We start from the raw sequence: 14,549 nt of genomic DNA, 5'->3' as shown, positions 1-14,549 counted from the left end.
GCCGGAAAAAAACCTTTACAACAACAACAAGTTAAGAGTTAAAACCGGCAATAAATACTCCAACGAATTTAAGACCACAAAAGGCTTATTGCAGGGATGCTCTACATCTCCGACACTGTTCAAGACATTCCTAGAACAAATATTAAAACCATGGAAAAGAAATGTGAAGGGATGGGAATACCAATCCGGGACAACTTCTTGTACACATTAAGCTTTGCAGATGACCAAGTGGTAACGGCTCAAGATGAAGAACATCTGTGCTATATGCTCCGAAAATTAGAAAATGAATACACAAAAAATGGACTGGAAATAAATCTAGCAAAGACCGAATATTTAACAACAGAGCAAGAACCAGTGAGAAATTTGGAAATGGACGATAATAGGGAAATTAACGGCACTGACAAATTCAAATATTTAGAATTCTTACTCTCAAAAAATGGAACCACTGAGCAAGAGATAACCAGCAGATTAGCACAGACAAGGACATGTATTAAACAAATGAACGGGGTACTGTGGGATAGACAGATTACCAGAAATACAAAGAAGAGAATTTATAACACCTTGGCACGCAGTAAAATGACCTATGGAGCAGAAAATTGGGTAATAAATAAATGAAACAGGTTCAAAATCATAGCAACTGAAATGGAGTTTATGAGAAGAAGCTGCAGAGTGACAAAAATGGATCGCATCAGAAATGAGGAGATAAAACGAAGAATGGCAGTAGAACAAGACATACTCAGCTACATCGAAGAAAAACGTTTAATTTGGTATGGACATGTGAGAAGAACAAATCATACAAGGTGGATAGCAAAGATTTCGGATTGGAGCCCAATAGGAAGGAGGAAAAGAGGTAGACCCCGAAGATCATGGAAGGATGAAGTGGACGAGGCCATGGAAAGACGAGACCTTAGAGATGGAGAATGGCAGAACAGAAAGGACTGGAGACGTTGGCTAAAAGAAGGAACACTGACAAGACAGCTGTAAAAATCCTTCTATAGAAAGATAGGTAGAAATTGGAAAAGGCTAAGGCTTGGTAGTAGACATATAAATATCTCAATATATACATTCAAACATACCTACTCTAAATCAATTGCTTTTACTCGTAAACTATACTTTGGTAATATACCAGGACAAAACTGGTCCATATTTCAATTCTGTGACTTCTTCTTCTTCTTCTTCAAGTGCCCTGTCCGGTGCAAACGTTGGCTATCAACTTGGCAATTCTGATCTTGTTTGCGGCGCTTCTGAATAGTTCGACCGATGTGAGTCCGAACCACTTCCGCAGATTTTGGAGCCACGTGTGTCTTCTCCTGCCTGGCCCCCCGCTTACTGTCTATTTTCCCCTGGACAATCAATTGCACTATGTATTGCACAATTGCAGTGTTTTGTGACTATTTATATTTATTCATGTCGTATCTATAAACAGGAAAACAGGAGAACATCTTTGTTTTACTAGTATTAGTAGGATTAAACGGATATTTGTTCAACAAATTAAGATGGTGATCTTGCTACCATTTAGAGCGTACTAATTCTTGTAATTACTTCCAACTTGAAGGACCAACCACTGGCATGGGAAATAAGAACACAATCAGTTTAAACAATACGTACCTCCACATTTCCCCCTCCCCTTTTCGACGATACCTCACACGTCACGATCTGACAAGCCGTCGCGCCTCCACCACAGAAATATCAAAAAATGACCAGACAAAAAAATAATCGTAAAGGAAAAATATGTTCCTGGGGAATTAAAAAACAAAACCTTCATCCCTAATCAAATCAAACCCTATCATTTTTAGTTCTCACTTTTTTTAGTATTGCGTACAGTAACTGGATAACGTCGTTTAATTGACCCGGTCAAATGCCTTTGTAAGGTCCACAAAACATAGATATGTCGGTGTGTTGTATTCTAATGATTTCTTTTGCACTTGCCTCATTATAAATGAAAATATCTTAACAGTATATTTAAACGTTTACACAAAAAAATATAATTGCCGTGATATCGCCATTTTAAAGAACGTTGATGCGGTTAATGTAAAAAGGAAATTTTTGTCATAACTTCTTCAAATATTTAGCCATAATTAAATCGACAACAAACAACTATACACAATAACGATACTCGTAATACTAAGAAAATCAAATGAAAATTGACAGAAAAATGTTTATTGCACATTGACTATCAGTTACACTAGTCAACAACGTATAGACCTCGTAATCGACATTCTCCACATACAATCCGATTGTCATAAAAGAATCTGAAGATGTATCCGAGAACCATAAGAAGGCTATTAGACCAGGCAACGTGCTTGGCCATATTAGAACACATGAAGATACGAATCAAACAAGGAGATATATACAAAAACATATGAAAATGGATAAAACTGTTTTAGCATTTTGGACTAAGTGCTACCGTGTTTTTTAGTTGTGATTATTTATTAGCTGCTGTCAATAAAGCAATGATAGCGAATATTGTAGCCAACATGATTTCCAACGATCAATAACGCTAATGGAACTAAAAGAAGAAGAAAAGAAGTGTCTTTTGTGAAGGTAAAGAAAAAAATTATTTTAAAAAAATAATTACATTGTTATTGATATATCTATACCTTGGAGGGATACAACACTAAGTCCATTTTTTCAATTTTGACAAATTTTTTCACTAACAATCAACTTTCATCACTTTATTTAAAGGAATAAAGCACTAGGTCCTAAACCATTTGCTAATTGAAATAGTGATCTTTAAAAAAATACCAAGTCCATTTTCACTTCGAGGGATAGAACACCATGTGGATTGTTTTATTTTCATCATCATTGGTGCTACAGCCCTATAAAAGGGCCTCGAGCTTCCCAAGTCTATTACGCCAGTCAGTTCTATCCATTGCCAACTGTTGCCAGTTTGCTGCGCCTATTATTTTATTCCTCTACACATGTGAATTACCCCCGCACATAATGTTGTATATCTCTATGATGACAGGTAGACTGTTAGTTATCTAATAATAGTACTTTTGCCATTTATTGTGTTTATAGTTTTTTTTTACTAATAATAAGAATAATGTACCATAATTCTCATGGGAGAAAGATTTTTGAACTACTGAAAAGTTCTGCGAATTCTTCTACTGCATTTACAGGTAAGCTACCTTTTTTGCTCATTATTTTTAAATTATTAAAAAACATAATCTCAAAAAGTTAATGTAGTGATTTAGTACCAACCTTAGACTAGCAATAATATAAAATATATTTTACAATCAATATTATAAGCCTAGTTTTATTTCAGAATCAAATAATACACCAAGCAATGATGTTTTAAATGAAGAGCATATTATTAGAGATGCCTTAAGTTTTGATGAAGAAGATGAGTCTTATATAGACAAAAGTTATGATGAACTACTCGTGGTAGAAATGAAATCGGATCTGCATTGTTGAAATGGCAGATACCGTCATTCCTAGCAGTGAGATAGAAGAAATCATACTATGGTCGATACGCCCCGAATAAAATTGTAAGCATTATTATGTGTTTGTTTTGGATACTCAATAAGTATCCTCAAGTAAAAATCATCACTCAGAAGTTTATTCATTCCTTGTATGAGCCTCGGCAGAATATTAGTTCGATTTTCAACAATATCTTCAGGATTTGTTGTTTCATTAAAAGAAAATCAGTAAGCAAAATGTTTATTATAAAAATAATCCAATAAAATAGAGTTTTCATATAGCTATACTTGCAAAGTACACACAAATACTCACAATTCAGTATTATTACTGTTTGATATGGTTATACTTTACAAACATAAACAACTTTTCTAATAAAAAAAACACAGCTATAAGGATTCGAAATATCTAAGAAAAACAAACTACAAACCTCTATGTATAACTACCAAAGTCTGTAGAAGTAAATCAAACGAAATTAATAAAAACAAAATTATATACAACAGAATGGAAATTCCTATTAACGAAACACACATTATATTAGAAAATATAACCAAACAATACAAATATTTAAATTAATATACAAATCATAAAACAATTCTTTTTATTTTCCTTTTTTACCTAGTTTATATATTTTAAAGGCAGGTTCGTTATCGACTAATCACAAAAAGCAGTAATTTTAAATGTCCAACCTTCAAAATATTCTTTGAACCAAAAATATTTACAATGAATCATACTTGGATTTAATTTGTTGACAACAACACATATAGAAAGCATTATAGACGATATCAGGAAGTAATTGGCCGAATAAATAACCAATAACCTGGTGTAAATTGACTCATTTAAATAGAATAGGTGGGTAATTTAACGAATCGTCATCACTCAGAAGTTTTTACTAAATGATCACACCCATATGGAGGCGGACACTGTCCATGTGCTGACAGAGCAAAAGAGAAAAAAACTTGTTTAACGTCCTAGGACTGGCAGCAGTTAGTCAGACAAAACACAATGAAATATAACGTACATAATATGGAACTAGAAGATTTTAAAAATTTTAGGTCTTTGTATGATGTCAATCAAAAGTCATCTCAAAATGCGCCTTTGATGCATAGAAAAGGAGACATTAGCAAACAATAAATTCTTCCGTCAAACTGTGTTTAACTGCAAATAAAACAAAACAGCATGGAAACTCTGTTATTTAAAAGTAATATTCATGATAAAAATCAGGAGATTGACCTTGTTAGGTTTCGAAGGCGACAGCTTAAATTTCCAAAAGATTTGCAACTGGTATCACAAAGTCCAATACCGATATCACAACAAAAGTATAATGATTTATTGACATTACTGCCATCTGCTCCTAAATTTTGACATAATTTTTATAAATACTTAAAGCATACTAGTAATTGTATTTCCTTCTCTTCCATACATAAAAAGTTATGTTATATATTTGGTTCTAATATGAAATTCATTATAGAAATTGGATTGTTGAGTGGACTTCTTAAAAATGGCTTTATTTTATAATCAGAATCTGCTTGTAAGGACCCATTTCTATTATCTCCATTTAAACTTCTTATCAAGTATCCAGACTTATTGATTCCTACCTGGTAGGTACCTAGAAAAACATATCCAAGAAGCATCACGAAATTGTCAGAATTTAAAATCAATATTTCATATCCAGATTTAGCCATACGGCTCACACTCCCTCTAAGGGGAAAATTCACTCATCCCAGATACCTACGGTATCAAAAGGATTGAGCTCTGGTGGGACTTTTTCCATGTTATCGAGTCCTAGGTGACTTGGTACATCGGTGTATCTCCCAAAAATTTTCGAACGCATCTGGACGTCGAAAGTAGCACAGCTTTCTGCATGATCTTATATAGATGTTCATTTAGACCCAGCTTTCTTATGTTTTCTAGAAGGTTCTTCGGGATGACTCCAGTGGTAGAAAGAATAATAGGTATCGTCTGGGTACTTTCCATTCTCCATTGTCTCCTTATTTGTATTTCCAGATCTCTGTACTTGGCGATCTTTTCGTTGTACTTAACACGCAGATTATTGTTGTTAGGTATCGCCACATCGATTAGTGTTGTTTGTCTTGTAAGTTTATTAACTAGCACGAGATCTGGTCTGTTATGTGCTACAGTTTGGTCTGTGAGCACAGTGCGGTCCCAGTATAGCTTGTAGTTGTCATTCTCAAGCATACTCTCAGGAACGTATTGATAATATGGGAGATGGTTTGTTTGTAGAAGTCCCAGTTTAAAAGCTATCTCTTGATGGAGGATCTTTCCTACTGAGTCATGCCGTTCCTTATAGTCAGTTGCAGCAAATGCCTGGCAGCCCCCGGTAAGATGTTGGATGGTTTCTTGGGCTTGACATCCATATCGGCATTTGTCGTTTTGGACCTGAGGGTCTTTGACGATATATTTCAGGTAATTTTTTGTTGGTATAACCTGATCCTGAATGGCCAGTAGTGAACCTTCTGTTTCAGGGAACATCTTTCCTGATGTCAGCCAATAGTTCGACGCTATATTGTCGACATGGTCTTGACTGACCTCATGGGGATGTCGCCCGTGCAGAGGTTTACCCATCCAGGTGCGCATTTTTTCGTCCTTAGTAAGATGGTTTATGCGCATTTCTGGTTCCCTCAGTTTGATCGGTGTTGTATCATCTACTGCGCAAATCGCGCGATGTAGAGTAGATGTCTCAGCCTGCACCTGAAAATAAGTTCTTAAATTAGTAATTTGTTTTTCTAGTTGCTCACTTATATCCATAAGTCCTCGTCCTCCTAAATACCGCGGTAATGTCGTTCTTTCTACTGCACTTCGAGGATGGTGTTTTTGTGCCTTTGTGAGGTGTGTTCGTACTTTCCGCTGAAGATTTTCTATATCGGTTTTTGTCCACTTAACAATACCAAATGAGTAGCTAAGCGCGGAACATGCGTAGGTGTTTAGTGCCTTAAACAAATTTTTACTGTTAAGATGTGAACGAAGCAGCTGTTTTACCCTTCGTATAAACTCAGTAGTTATCTCAGTTTTCATTTGCTTATGGTCAATCTTCCGAGCTTGCTTTATTCCGAGGTATTTATACATATCATTTTCACCCATGGCCTCGATGTTCTGGCCGTTTTGCATATCGAATCCGCCGGGCTGAACCTTTCCTTTGATTATATTTAAGACACGGCACTTGTCAAGACCGAAGTGCATACTAATATCATTAGAGAAATTTTCTACTGTTTTTAGCATCTGATCCAGGTGGCTTCGAGTGGAAGCTAGTAGTTTTAAATCATCCATATACAATAGATGATTAAGCTTTGCAACAACAGTGGTGTTATTTTTGATGCTAAAACCTGTGTTAGTTGAGTTCAGTATCTGGGATAGGGGGTTCATCGCTAGACAAAACCACAGTGGGCTCAACGAATCTCCTTGAAATAGGCCCCGGTTGATTGCAATATTTTCAGTTTCGATATTGTTTTCACCAGGTATTTTGAGGTGAATTTTTGTCTTCCAATCTGACATTATATGTTTTAAAAAGGTCACTATGTTATCATCGACTTTATATATTTTTAATATATCTATAAGCCATTCATGTGGCACTGAATCAAACGCTTTCTTGTAGTCGATGAAAGCAGTAAAGAGATTCCGTTTTTTGCTATATGCTTGGTTAGAAATGACAGAGTCGATGATAAGTTGTTCTTTGCAGCCCATGGAACCCTTAGCGCATCCTTTCTGTTGTGGCTCTATGATATTGTTTAGAGCACAGTGTTGGTTGATACGCCGGGCTACACAGGATGTGACCAATTTATACAGAGTTGGAAGACAAGTAATTGGGCGGTACTTGGTTGGATCTTGGGTGTTATTTTGATCTTTGGGAATTAAATAAGTTGTTCCCTGGGTTAGGAAAGATGGTATTTCCTGCGGATTAGAAATAGTGTTATTAATTACTGCTGATAGGCACTCATGAATACTCCAGAACTTTTTAAGCCAGAAGTTCTGAACGCCATCTGGTCCAGGAGATTTCCAGTTATGAAGCTCTTTGATAATATTTGAAACTTCTTCAGTGGTGAAGGGTTCGTAGGGAGCAGTAACGTAGTGTTGGCAGTTGTGCGCCGTATCTTCGATCCATCCAGCATTGGTGTTAAGAGCGGCTGGTGTGGAAAGTTGATTTCCCCAAAACTCATGGATTTCTTCTCGGCTTGGGTAAGATTTATTGGCACTTTCTGCAGTAGAATTGAGTTTCCGATAGAACGCCTTCTCGGCATTTTCAAAAAGCGTATTGTCACATTTTCGTTTGTTACTAATTTTGTATCTCCTTAGTCGGCCTGAGTAAACGGAAAGCTTTTGTTTTAATGTATCCAGGCACTGTTGTGCTGTGTTGTTTTCTGGATTATATTGTGAGTGTCTTGCGGTGGTTATCATTATTTCTTCAGCTCTTCTGATTACTTTTCTACTTGTTGTTCCTCGAACATATTCCGTGATTTGACCAATGTCCCTACGTAATGATTCAATTTTCGTTAGCAGCCGTTTTTCCCAAGGTGCAACTCTGTTATCTGCCCCTCCGATATTAGTACCCCGTCGTGTTCTGGTCTTAATGCCCATAACATTAGCAATTGCTGTTGCTGCACAGTAAATCAGCGTGTGAATATATTCCAATGTATGGGCTTCTACGACATAATTGGGCAGAACTTCAGTGTTCACAATTTGTAACAGCACTCCTAGTTTCTTACAAGAGTTTACTCTTGGTAGCGGTGGTCTGCTAAGTGGGTTTGTTCCATTAAACTCTTGTACGGCGCGTGCCATTTCGTTAACTAGGCTATCGCGCAACTCGTTCTCCTGCTGTGTATTATCAGGTTGAGTTTCTTGTTCTTGTATGACAACCTCAGGAATTGGCTCTTGTATTTCGTTAAGGGCTTGATTTCCAACTACCTCTTGATTATGAATCTCCCGTTCGACTTCGCTTCTGATGTTATTGCGTCTAGTCTCTGGGATCAGATTATTTCTGATAATTACCCGGTATTGATCTGCTACTCGTTGTTCAGATACTTGGATTTCTGGGTACTCTCTGCAAAATTCGGCATACAGATTTTGTCGATAGCCGATCGTTTCTTGACCGAGGTTTGTCACCTTATAATAAAAGCGCAAAATATTTTCATTCATGGACACAGTCCATTTCATGCGCTGCCTCGGTCGTCCCGCTTGAGTGAGCGCCGGCTGATGTTCCAGCGCAGCACCTTCAGCGAGCGGAGCTCTTGTTGTTGTTTGGCTCGCTTGTGGTTGTTGTTCTTGTTGGGCTGTAGCTGATTGTATGACAGGGGCCCGCCTCCTCAACACCCTGCCACCGACGTCCCGCATGCTGTCACGTCCAGCGCCGGCTCCAGACGTGCCCTGGCGATCCCCAGGCAGCGACCCTAAACATAAATTATTATACTCCATTATCATGGGTGTGCATTTTATACCTACTGCCAGGTGTCAGTTTTTGTTCCACGGCAGGTATCCCTGCTACCCTCTGGGTATCTGCGCTACGAATACCCAGAGAGCATCCCCCATTCGCAGGGGGCCGCGCCTGATAGAAGAACTGACAAAAAACTCCCACAGGATATTTCATATATTATTTCATATATTATTATTATTTTTTTTATAGCCCTTTTTCTATCCGAATTCTCCGAATCCGAAAAGGCCTCTCCCATTTCTCGCCATTCATCCCTGTTGTGTGCTAGGCGTTTCCACATTGGTCCTGCGACTCTTTTGATATCGTCGCTCCAGCGCATTTGAGGTCTTCCTCTTGGTCTCTTTGCATCGTACGGTCGCCAGTTTCCGACTTCTTTGTTCCATCTACCATCTTCGAGACGTTCGTTGTGTCCAGCCCATTTCCATTTTAATTTAGCTGCTTGTTTCGCGGCGTCCTTTATTTTTGTTTTGTTCCGGATTGCTTCGTTCGTTTGCCGATCTATTAGTGAGATACCAAGCATCTGTCGTTCCATGGCTCGCTGAGTTTTTCGAATCTTGTCCATGTTCTTTTTTGTGAATGTCCAGGTTTGAGCTCCGTAAGTGAGAACGGGAAGGATACAAGAATCGAACACTTTGGTTCGAAGGTTTTGAGGTATCTTTTTGTCTTTCAGTATGTATGAGTGTTTTCCAAATGCGGCCCATCCCATTCTTACTCGTCTGCTTATTTCGGTAGTTTGGTTTTCTTTGTTTACCTTGATATTCTGACCCAGATATATGTATTCTTCTACATGTTCCACTTTTGTTCCTTGGATGGTTATCGTCGGTTGATCATCTTTATTCGACATTAGCTTAGTTTTACTCGGATTCATTTTCAGTCCTTTTTTTATGGATTCCGTATGAAGCTCATCGATCATCGTCTTCAGTTCTTTCCAGCTGTCAGCTATTAGTACTACGTCATCTGCATATCTTAGATGGTTTAAATACTTTCCGTTTATCGATAGTCCCTTCGTTTCCCAATTTAGTGATTTAAAGATGTCTTCAATGCGGCAGTAAATAGTTTTGGAGATATGGTGTCTCCCTGTCTTACTCCTCGGTTGATTTTTATTGACCTCGTTTTCATTCCGTTATCCATCGTGACTACCATTTCTACCATATATTATATAGAAGATTTATTGAAAGTTTTGAAAATTTCCTACTACACTCTGGATATTTTATATACTTACTCTGAGTCTTTTTTATAATGTATAATTAAATTTATTTTATATTTATTGAAAGAATTTGAAAACCTAGGTACTATATGCATTTTTTCATTTTGGAATCTAACACTACTATCATTGAACCAATAGGACTAATATCTCTTGAAAAAGGTTAATTAATCCATTTTTAATTATCAAGATTATGAAAATATTGAATCCCTAAACTAAGTAAATGCAAATATGTATACATCTACTTTTATAATAAGTTATTAACAACTATTTACAATATTTTCTCAGAATATAAATTACTGTCGGTTTACTTAATATTATTCTTTTAAAAAAGTCTTTATCATTACAAAAATTAAAATGTTCAATTCTGCATCAAATATTATATTCTCGCACTAAGTTTATAAACATCATACTGATCATACTCTCCGATTTCATTAAATCTTTTAACATCCATGTCTCTAACCTACACTTCTTCTTCTTCAAGTGCCCTCTCCGCTACGGAGTTTGGCAATCATCATTGCTATTCGTATCTTTGAAGCTGTTGCTCTAAATAATTGGTTGGATATGCACTGGAACCAGTCTCTTAAATTGCGGAGCCAAGATATACGTCGTCTCCCCACGCTTCGTTTGCCTTGAATCTTTCCTTGGATAATTAACTGGAGCAATCGGTACTTTTTCCCTCTCATCACATGACCAAAATATTCCAACTTTCTTCTCTTGATGGTGATCAACAGCTCCCGTTCTTTGTTCATTCTTCGAAGAACTTTACTATTTGTTACTTTGTCTGTGCAAGGTATTTTTAAAATTCTTCTGTATATCCACATTTCGAAGGCCTCTAGTTTATCAATATTGCTCTTGTTTAAAGTCCAAGTCTCTACTCCGTACAGCAGTATCGAGAAGATGTAGCATCTAACCAATCTCATTTTCAGGTTTAAGTTAATGTCATGACTTCCTAGAAGAATGTCCTTCATATTAACAAAAGCAGCTCGAGCCTTTCCAATTCTAGTTTTTATTTCTTCTGTGATGTCATTGTTGTTATTAACGCTTGTTCCCAAATATTTATATTTGTGCACCCGTTCGATTTCGTTATTGTGAATGTACAGGTTTGCATTCGATCTTTGTTTTTTTGAAATAATCATGAATTTCGTCTTCTTGACGTTTATTGTTAACCCTTTCTCTTCACTAGCTGTGACCTACACTAAACAACAATATTTAGGTTATATTTTTGATTTGATGAGTATTTGGAACTTCCTGACGCTTTACGACCGCCGCTCTGGAGGAGGATCGTAAGCTTTTGAGACCATCCTCGTGTTCGTGGGGTTCAACGTGAATCGGGCTTCTGCGTTGCAAGAAGTTGTTGCCGGGCCTCTGTGGTCGACGAGGGGATACCGGCAACCAGAACACTATTAACAGTTCGACTTTCTTACAATGACTTTATCTTACATGAACCTGAATATATGTTTAGTATTCTGGGCACAGTGTATACCTCGAATTCCATAGAGATGCCAGCACTTTTCACCACGTTGTGTTGTCACCTCGGGGGAACAAATAAGGGTCTAACCACCTTCTGATATCCCCGGGTGCTCTGTAGAGGGCTTCGAATATACTGTCGAGAGCTCCTCTACTTAAGTCTATTTTCGGGTTATGGACTTGGAAAATATTTATCTTCGGTGTCTTGCCTTGAAAAAGGCAAGATATTTCTTACATGACAATTTCTTCGTCGAAATAAAAACACCAAGTTAAGTTGAAACAATTCTCAGCCACAGAGTATGGAAAATAAATGCAGGAAGCAGAGCCCCGAGAGCACTAAGCTCTCGGAGAGCCCGTGAGGGACTGACCTGGCTGACCTGAAAATCGCCAGTATTTATATGCGCTGTTCGAGCGATAAATAGAAATTTCCAGGTCAAGAGCCAATGGGAAAATTCGAGTCGGGGCGATGCGCATCGAAATGCGTACTAGTCCACAGACTATCGCATTCGATGACAGTGTAGCCACGTTCACTCTCCTCGAGAGGCACAAGAATGCCGACAGCGTTGACTCTGGCACTGCCCCTCGCTTCGTGTCACTACCTTTCGTAAACAGTATTTCGATCTTGTAAGGACGGTTACTATTTGCATAAGGTTTCTGGCGACGAATCGTTATCGCAGCTCGGCCACTGAGTGGAAAAGTAATTCCAAGCCCACTTGGGGCTTTTATTCGCTCTTTACCATCACAGGCCCCAAAGAACGCTTTGTCAGTTCGACATGATCAGAAATAGTTTTAAAGACCACTGTTTTTTCTATTTTCAATGGCTGTGTCTTACTGGCAGGTAGCGTTCTTGGTCAACACGCCGGTTCTTGTGCTTCTTTGATTTTTCTTCACAGGTGATGAAGTCTTGTGTTGTTCGACGTCTTCGACGAAAATAGGTTACTTGGTTAATAATAAAACTCAAAGTAACAGTGGTAATGGCACCAAGACAACAAAGTCTAGTGGGGCTAGTAGTGTAAGACGACTAGATCCCTATCACAAGATGTGCTGCTCTTTTATACACTTTGTGTTTGAGAAATCGCAGCAATCCTCCGCCGGGAGACCAATGACAAAGCAGTTAATAACGAGCTTTGTGATTGGCCGGCCAAAGTAACAATCTGTGTTGTGATTGGTCACTTTGGCGACAATAGAAGATATATAGAAAGATGCTTCTCATTGTGACATATACATGTCACAGTTGTAAATGAAAGGGTCAATCATTACCTTGTTATTCTGAGTATTTCTCATTCGGTCTATTAGTTTTATATCAGTAAAACAACAAAATTTATTTTAAGTTTACATACATAACAATTAGTAATAAGAAAGACGTTTTACTCGTCCTGTATATCTAATTTCTGATTTAAACTAATTACCTTCTAACCTAAAAGTAATTTTTTAATTGCCTGGTCTAGAATATCCAAGAAAAATAAGCAGAGTATGTTAATACCCCCTTCTGGAGAACCGTCGCGGTATATCGGTGAGATCCTTAGTAAGAAATTGTGCGCATTAACACATTGTAGTACACAGTTTACGTCTAAATTGAGGAGAAAACACGCGCGCGATGCACATAAAAATACGTAAGGAGAAATGCCAAGGTGAAATCTTATATATCTTTCCGATAATCAAAATCAGCAATGCCTATTAGTAACCATTAAGTAAACTTAACTACCCTAAAGTTAAACTTAAATTAGTATATACAGGGTGATTCTTTGGTAGTTCTAATAATACGTTTTTAGAAAATCTTATATAATTAATATCTTAAAATATAGGATAAAGGATTTTTAGATATGTCCAATTAATCTAAAATATTTAGCGCCTTCTACCACTTTTATTTATACCGGAAGTTGGCTAAAACTTCCTTATTTTAATTTTATTCACGGTGTATTAGACTGGCCACTAAGTAGATTATCCACATTGACTTTTTTTTGTCTGCTCAACAAGAAGAAGACTTCTAAACTGCTTGTCGTAAAAGCCGACTAAAAGGATCAGCAATCTCTCTCTCTCTCTCTCTCTCTCTCTCTCTCTCTCTCTCTCTCTCTCTCTCTCTCTCTCTCTCTCTCTTTGGGTTACTTCGGTTCGTTTGACGCGGGAATCAGTCCTCATTAACATTTTGCTTTTAGCATCAACTAAATGGTTGTGCGTATTGTACACTATTTCTCAATTATTTTCTGTTGTTGTCTTATGATTTTTAATTCTCTAAGTCCCATCCTCTTAAGGTCCGCAATTATTTGGTTCTCCCATCTCGTGTTCGGTCTTCCTCGTGGTCTAACTGATACTGGTCTCCATTTGGTGATTTTCTGTATTTTTTCTTTCTAGATGTCCCATCCATCTGAGTCTCTGTGCCTTAATAAATCTGACGATGTCTTCTTCATTCAAAAGTTCTCTTACTTCGTAGTTTATTAGTTTTCTAAAATTCATTATTACTTAAGTTTAGCGGGCCTGCTATTCTCCAAATGATTTTTCTCTCTAGAATCCTCAATCTTTCTTCATCTTGCTGTGTCAGGCATATTACTTCAGCACCATATGTGATTACTGGTCTAAGAGCTGCTCTAAAAATTTTCGTATATAATATCATAAGAGAGAAAATTTTGCAATACTTTCGACTCGTATGAAAATTGGTTGCCAATTAAATCACGAGAAGTCAGTAGAGTGATTTTGTCAAAATTTCATAAGCAAAAATTGACAAAAGGCACAAACTTGTTAGCAAATAAAATTAGAAGAAAATATTTACTCTATATTGAAACTTAGAAAATTCATCCAATTTTTCGAAACTTACAGCCCTTTTTTGTTGATTTTCCGGGATTTTCCGAGATTTCCGGGGGGCGGTGTGAAAATTATGTTATCATTATTAATACTGCGACAGACTATTCCAGCCAAATTAAACAAAAAAGTAGGTTTTAACGATGAATTTCAAATGGACTCAATTTTTTCGAGGTTTCCCATATTTCCAGGCCAGTGAAAACTATGTACCTAGTT

At 37.3% G+C, this 14,549-nt stretch overlaps 1 protein-coding gene across 1 annotated transcript in view; it reads right to left on the bottom strand.

Annotated features, from left to right (window-relative positions):
- Positions 1–14,549, bottom strand: part of LOC140449201 (protein Wnt-5b-like) — a 314,387-nt gene that overhangs the window by 240,263 nt on the left and 59,575 nt on the right. The window lies entirely within an intron of this gene.

Source organism: Diabrotica undecimpunctata, chromosome 8 (assembly GCF_040954645.1).
Source record: "Diabrotica undecimpunctata isolate CICGRU chromosome 8, icDiaUnde3, whole genome shotgun sequence".
Lineage (NCBI taxonomy): Eukaryota > Metazoa > Arthropoda > Insecta > Coleoptera > Chrysomelidae > Diabrotica > Diabrotica undecimpunctata.
The sequence above is the reverse complement of the archived record's forward strand: the minus strand, read 5'-3'. Positions and strand labels throughout refer to the sequence as shown.